The 7,763-nt window shown below is 42.6% G+C and overlaps 1 protein-coding gene across 2 annotated transcripts in view; it reads right to left on the minus strand.

Annotated features, from left to right (window-relative positions):
• The window catches only part of TMEM225B (transmembrane protein 225B), a 15,228-nt gene extending 10,900 nt beyond the window's left edge, over nt 1-4,328 (minus strand). Inside the window, exons 1-3 of one of the 2 annotated variants that reach the window (XM_017886087.1) lie at nt 4,225-4,328; nt 2,362-2,440; nt 287-331 (exon numbers count right to left, since the gene is read on the minus strand). The gene's annotated coding sequence lies outside the window, so the exon portion shown is untranslated. Of the gene's footprint in view, nt 1-286; nt 332-2,361; nt 2,441-3,949; nt 4,115-4,224 lie in introns of those variants that run through there. The other variant, XM_017886086.1, reaches the window with a different exon arrangement.
• Nucleotides 4,329-7,763: the final 3,435 nt, after the last annotated feature.

The following is a 7,763-nucleotide window of genomic DNA, read 5'->3' on the forward strand; positions in this document are numbered from 1 at the left end:
AGGGAGGGAGGGAGGAAAGGAAGGAAGGGAGGGAGGGAGGGAGGAAAGGAAGGAAGGAAGGAAGGGAAGGAGGGAGGGAGGGAGGGAGGAAGGGACGGTGGTTGGAGCTGCAGGGAGGGTGACTCTGTCCAGAGGCCTCCAGGTGGCACTGTGATGACCCTGGCTACCTGGCAGTGCAGAAAGGGGGCATCAGGAGGTGAAAGGAAGATGTGACAAGGGAGGTGCACCCCAAGATGACAGCCTTTCTTTCCAAGTCCTACCCAAAGCCAGGCCTGGGGACTCTTACCTGTGCAAGGCTGGGCTTGGCAGCATCACGGTTTTCAAGCTGTGCCTGGGGAGGAGAGAGCACAAGGCCCTCGGAGTGAGCATGCTTCCCTCTTCTTCCCCCACACCCTGTGGAAACCTTGCTCAGTGCAGAAACTGGGGCCTCTACCCAATCCCCATGCAGACCCTCACTGCAGCCAGGGAAGGGGGCGACTTTGCCCATGCAGACCCTTGCTGCAGCCAGGGAAGGGGGCATCTTTGAGAGTTACTGATGGCTATGGCTGAACAAGCCTAATGGCAGAGGGCAGAGGTGTGGGTCCCTTCCTGTATCCCCCACACCCAAATACCCTGCTTATAAACGGGTAAACACATGTTCATCTTCGATGCTGTCAGAGTGACCTGAAAATGTTTGTACTTTCTCTTCCTTTCTGACGTCCTCTAGTTTCTCTTCTTCCCACTTGAAAAATTGAATTCTTTCCTTATTATTTTTTGTTTTTAGATACAGGGTCTCACTCTGTCACCCAGGCTAAACCTCCTGGGCACAAGTGATCCTCCCACCTCAGCCTCATGAGTAGCTGGGACTACAGGTGCGTGCCACCATGCCCAGCTAATTTTTTAATTTTTTGTAGAGACGGGGGTCTCACTATGTTGCCTAGGGTGTCTTAAACTCCTGAGCTTAAGTGATCTTCCTGCCTTGGCCTCCCAAAAAGTTAAAATTACAGGCATGAACCACCACACTTGGCCTTCCCTTCTCTTTAAATCTCCCTTTTCCATCTCCCATCCACTCTCCAGGTCATACAAGCCACCCCAACCTCAGGGCCTCTGTTTCCTTCTCTCTAAAATGATGAAGTCTGTTAGACCAGAGAGCATTGAGGCATCCTTCTAGTATTAGAACTCAATGGGAAAGAGTCCTGGCTGCATCTTGACCCTGTCCTCTGTATAGACGGGAGTACACTGGGCTTTTTTTTTTTTTTTTTTTTTTTTTTTTTTTGAGACGGAGTCTTGTTCTGTCACCCAGGCTGGAGTGCAGTGGCCGGATCTTAACTCACTGCAAGCTCCACCTCCTGGGTTCAGGCCATTCTTCTGCCTCAGCCTCCCGAGTAGCTGGGACTACAGGCGCTCACCACCTCGCCCGGCTAGTTTTTTTGTATTTTTTAGTAGAGACAGGGTTTCACCGTGTTAGCCAGGATGGTCTCGATCTCCTGACCTTGTGATCTGCCCGTCTCGGCCTCCCAAAGTGCTGGGATTACAGGCTTGAGCCACCGCGCTCGGCCTATGGCCTACACTGGGCATTCTTATTTGATAGGGGGCACTTCTTCCTGTCCACCACATCTCCACCTCAAAATGTCTAGAAGTGATCTCTGTGTCTCCTTTATTCCTACCTTTTTTTCTCTCCTTCACCCAAACCCTAGCCTTGAGCTCATGCTGATTCTTCCCTCTCCCCAACCCCACTTCCATCTCACCATCCTTCCTCATCTTCTCAGTTTTCTCTTCATAAAGTTCCCCAACCTTCCATCTTTCCTGTCCCCACGCCTACCACGTCTCCCTCCACACCCGGAACATCACCGTCACCCCCAGGCTCCTCTGGCCTCTATACCTGGTGATTTGGTTTAGCTGTGTCCCCACCCAAATCTCACCTTGCATTGTAATAATCCCCATGTGTCAAGAGCAGGGCCAGGTGGAAATAATTGAATCACGGGGGCAGTTTCCTCCATACTGTTCTCGTGGTAGTGAATAAGTCTCACAAGATCTGATGGTTTTATAAGTGGAAGTTTCCCTGCTTAAGCTCTCTCCTGCCAGCCATCAAAAAAGATGTGACTTTGCTCTTCATTCGCCTTCAGCCATGATTGTGAGGCCTCCGCAGCCATGTGGTGCGAGTCAATTAAATCTCTTTCTTTTATAAGTTACCCAGTCTCGGGTATGTCTTTATTAGCAGCATGAGAACAGACTAATACACATGGGTTCCTTCCTGGAGGGTGACTGTTCTGCTCTCTTAAATTTTCCAAATCCCACTCCCCTGAAAAGTGCAGCTTGGTCCTGTCCACTCCACGCAGCCCTCCCAGCCACTCCCTCAGCAAAAATTCACCATGCACTTACAGGTAGCCCTGTTCCCAATGTAGGCCAATGGTAGGGATTCCAAGATGAAAAAAAGACAGGAACTCAGAGGCTCTTGGAACTGTTAGGGAGAGAGACACAGAAACACATAGTGTGATGCAGTGCTTTCGTCTTCACAGCCCGGGGTTACTTTGGGGCCAGGCATACTCCAGGGCACTACCCCTTATCTGTCCCTTTCCCACTGCCCCCTCCACTCTCCAGTGATGAGGACCTTGTCCTCCTCTCCCTGGGCACTAGGCCAGGGCCCTCCCTGAAGCAGCCCTTAGTGCCAGCACTGGACAAGGGTATATCTTCGGATACACAACTTAAGATCCGCACGGATATAGGCCAAGCTGAAAGATCATAGATATTTGAATATAAGAGGGGATTTGTATAAGATCCTTTTGTACAGAAGCAGAGATAGAGAGCTGGAGAGAGGGAATGACTGGTGGAGGATTCCACAGCCCATCAGTGCTGGCACAGGGACCAGAATACTGCATCACTGCCAGGCCAGCCTTACCAGCCACCAGTGGCCAGCAGTTCAATTCAGTGATTCCCAAATCTGGAATTCTGTGGATCCAGAGAATGCTTTCTTTATAGGCATGTGCATGTGTGAGAAAGGGAGAGAGAATGGGGGAATATAGGAATGCCAACTTTTTATTTTGCCAAGAGCATTCAAAACAAAGCAACTTATCTACTGTCACTGGTTTGGTTTTATTTTATTATTTTTATTTATTTATTTATTTGTATTTATTTATTTTTGAGACAGAGTCTTGTGTCACCCCAGCTGGAGTGCAGTGGTGCATTCATGCCTCCTGGGCACAACCGATCCTCCTGCCTCAGCCTCCTAAGTAGCTGGGACTACAAGTGTATGCCATTACACCTGTTTTTGTTTTTGTTTTTTAAGAGATGGGGTCCTGCTATGTTGCCCAGGCAACCCCTAGGCTCAAGTGATCCTCCCACTTTGACCTCCCAAAGTGCTGAAATGACAGGCATGAGCCCCCAAGTCTGGCCAAATTATTATTTTTTAAAGGGTCCACAACACCAGGAGGTAAGAAGACCTGTGTACCCCGTGGTGGTGCCTGGACCAGCATCTGAGGACCATTGGCTTAGCAGGAGGTTCCTGGCCCCCCGCCCCCCTTCAGCGCCTGAGCTGCAGCCCCGCACCTCCCAGGCACTGGCACCTCCCGGGAAAGCCGACAGCTGCGCTGGGGATGAAGGAAGTGGGCTACCTAAAGGGCATCCTGGTTTGGAATGGGAAAGAGACCTTCCCTTCCCACTGTTTCCTCTGGTCATTTGTGGCAACTTGGACTGCACGTTGACCCAGGGTGGGGTCAAAGTTCCTTCCCGTTGACAACCCTCCTTGGCCCTTTCCCCTGAATGCCAGGACTCCGCCCTTCCATGGCCCCAAAGCTATAGGTATATTTTCAAGACCCCAAGCTGGGCCCTAACCAAGCCATCCGCCCCCAGCCCCTGCCCCGGGCTTCGCACAGCCAGTTAGGTGATGTTCGGCCTTGGGTGGGTAGGGGGACTTCCCCACATCCTCTCCCAACCTGTGGGGACACCTTGCTTGGCCCCCTACTGGTCTCACCTCTACCCTTCCCTCCACCTGCGGCACCGTCGTAGGGGGTCTCGCGTCCCAGGACTGGGCTGCCCTCCAGGCGGGTCACGGTGAGACCCTCGCCCGCCCCTCCAGGCTCCACCGCGCTCCTGGAGCTTCCGTTGGCCCCAGAGGCCCCGGCGGGGGATTGCGCCGACCCGGGACAGAACCCACTGAGCCTGGGCCTCTGGGCCTAGCTCCAGCTCCAGCTCTGCGGAGGAGACGCGGGTTCATCCCTCCCTACCTGCGGGTTCATCCCTCCCTACCTGCCGCCCCCGCCGCCGCACATCTGGCGGGTGGAGGGTGGGGAAATCTGGCCGGAGGGTGGGGAAATCTGGCCTTGGCGTCTGCCCACAGTACCGACCTCGCTCACGGGTGGGTGGGGGCGGAGGAATCTCTATTGCTCAGTCTCCCAGCTACTTGGGAGACTGAGACAGGAGAATGGCGTGAAACTGGGAAGCGGAGCTTGCAGTGAGCCGAGATCAGGCCACTGCACCACTCCAGCCTGGGCGACAGAGCAAGACTCCATCTCAAATAATAATAATAATAATAATAATAATAATAATATAGTATAATAATATAGTATTAACACTATTATATTAATATATTACTAACAGCGTTAACACTAGTAACTATTATATTAATATAGCGTTAACACTGCGTAATATATTATATTAATAATATGGTGTTAATAGTATTAACACTATTATATTAATAATATAGCGTTAACATTATATTATTAATGGTGTTAACTATTATTAGTTAATAATATAGTTAACACTATATTACTAACACCCTGGATGTCAGTAGTAATACATTGGATATTACGAATAATATCACAGTGTGTTAACAACAGTGGATATCAGTAGTAATATCGTAGATATTATGAAGAATATCACAGTGTGTTAACACAGTATGTCAACACTGGATATTAGTGATGTTATGAAAAATATCACTATATTATTAATAGTGTTAATGCTATATTATTAATATAATAGTGTTGATATTAACACTATATTAATATAATAGTGTTAAGATTTATATTAGTAATGTAGTGTTAACACCATCATATTAAAAATATAGTGTTAGTAGTATTAACACTCATATTAATAACATAGTATTAACACTTACATTAATAATATAGTGTTAACATTGTTATATTAATAATAGAATGCCAATAGTATTAACACTTATATTAATAGTGGCACACTGTGATATTACTAATATCTGTTATGTTAATGATACCCAGTGTTAGCACACTGTGTTAACACACTGTGGTATTACTAACATCTATGATATTCATAGTATTCAGTGTTAGCACACTGTGATATTACTAATATTTGTGACATTAATAATATCCAGTGTTAGCACACTGTTAACACACTGTGATATTACTAATATCTATATTATCTATCATATTAGTGATATCCAGTGTTATATTAATATCTATTATAAATATTAGATATTACTAATATCTATGATATTAATAATATCCAGTGTTATCACACTGTGATACTACTATTTATGACATTAATAATATTATTATTAATGTCACACACTGTGATATTATTCATATCCATATTACTACTGTAAACACATTAGATATTAATACTAATACCCAGTATTAACACACTATGTTAACACACTGTGATATTATTCATAATATCCATTATATTAATGCCGATATCCAGTGTTAACACGCTATGTTAACACACTGTGACGTTATTCAGAATATTCATATTACTACTAATGTCCAGTGTTAACACACTGTGATATTTTTCATAACATCACTAATATCCAGTGTTGACATACTGTGGTAACAAACTGTGATATTCTTCCTAATATCCACGATATTACTACTGATATCCACTGTTGTTAACACACTGTGATATTATTCATAATATCTAATGTATTACTACTGACATCCAGGGTGTTAAACTGGGTTAACTCCCTCTGATATTATTCACAATATCCAGTGTATTACTATTGATATCCAGGGTGTTAATACAATTAATATCCATGATATTATGAATAATATCATCCTGTGATATCCAGGATGATATCCTGATACTGATCCACTACTGATATCCAGGATAACACACTGTGTTAACACCCTGTGATATTCATGTCTATGATGTTACTACTGATATGATTATGATATTATTCATAATATCCATGATATTACCACTGACATCCAGGGTGAAAATGCAGTTTTAACACACTGTATTATATTCATAACATCATCAATATCACTACTGATATCCATTGTTTCACACTGTGATATTAATGAAATATCGCTGTTACATTTATAATATACAGTGTTTCCACACTGTGCTATGAAATATTATACTATTCAGTGTTTTCACGCCATGCTATGAATGAAATATCATAATATCCAGTGTTTCCAAACTGTGCTATGAATGAAATAATATTCAGTGTTTCCACACTGTGCTATGAATCAAATATTATAATATCCAGTGTTTCCACATTATGCTATGAATGAAATATTATAATATTCAGTGTTTCCACACAGGGATATGAATGAAATATTACACTATGCAGTGTTTCCACACTGTGCTATGAATGAAATATTAAAATATCCAGTGTTTCCAAACAGGGATATGAATGAAATACTAAAATATCCAGTGTTTCCACAAAGGGATATAAATGAAATATCGCCGTGATATTTATAATATCCACTGTTTCCACAGAGGGATAAAGTTGAAATCTTGCTGTGATATTTATAATATCCAGTGTTTCCACACAGAGATATAAATGAGATACAGCTGTGATATATGTATAATATCCAGTGTTTCCACATTAAGGCTATAAATGAAATATCAATGATATTTATAATATCCGCTCTTTATGCACAGAGATACAAATGAAATATCCTTGTGATATTTATAATATCCAGTGTTTCCGCACTGTGATATGAATAAAATATCACTGTAATATTTATAATATCCAGTGTTTACACATTGTGATATTAATGAAATATCTGTTAAGATATTTCTCAGTTTACACACTGTGATATTAATGAAATATCGGTTCTGATATTTTTCATATCACAGTGTTTACACAGAGTGTTTACACACTGTTATTAATGAAATACCACTGCTATTTATCATATCATAGTGTTTACACAGTGTTTACACACTTTGATATTAATGATATACCACTTCTGATACCATATCATCACAGTGTTTACACAGAGCGTTTACACACTTTGATATTAATGATATATCGCTTCTGATATCATATCAGTGTTTACACAGAGCGTTTACACACTGATATTCATGAAATATCACTGCTGATATATCACAGTGTTTACACAGTGTGATATAAATGAAATATCCGTTCTGATATTTTTCATATCATGGTGTTTACACAGTGTTTACACATTGTGATATTAATGGTATATCGCTTCTGATATTTATCATATTACAGAGTTTACACACCGTGATATTAATGAAATACTGCTTCTGAAATTTATCATATCGCAGTGTTTACACGCAGTGTTTACATACTGTGAAAATGAAAAATTGCTTCTGATATTTATCATACCACCGTGTTTACACAGTGTTTACACTCTGATATTAATGAAATAACGCTTCTGATATTTATCGTATCAAAGTGTTTACAGTGTTTACACAATGTGATATTAATGAAATATCGCTTCTGATAGTTATCAAATCACAGTGTTTACACAGATCGTTTACTCACTGTGATATTAATGAAATAAAGCTTCTGGTATTTTTCAAATCACAGTGTTTACAGAGTGTTTACACACTGTGATATTAAT

The sequence above is a fragment of the Rhinopithecus bieti genome, unplaced genomic scaffold (assembly GCF_001698545.2).
Source record: "Rhinopithecus bieti isolate Rb0 unplaced genomic scaffold, ASM169854v2 scaffold_14454, whole genome shotgun sequence".
Classification (NCBI taxonomy): domain Eukaryota; kingdom Metazoa; phylum Chordata; class Mammalia; order Primates; family Cercopithecidae; genus Rhinopithecus; species Rhinopithecus bieti.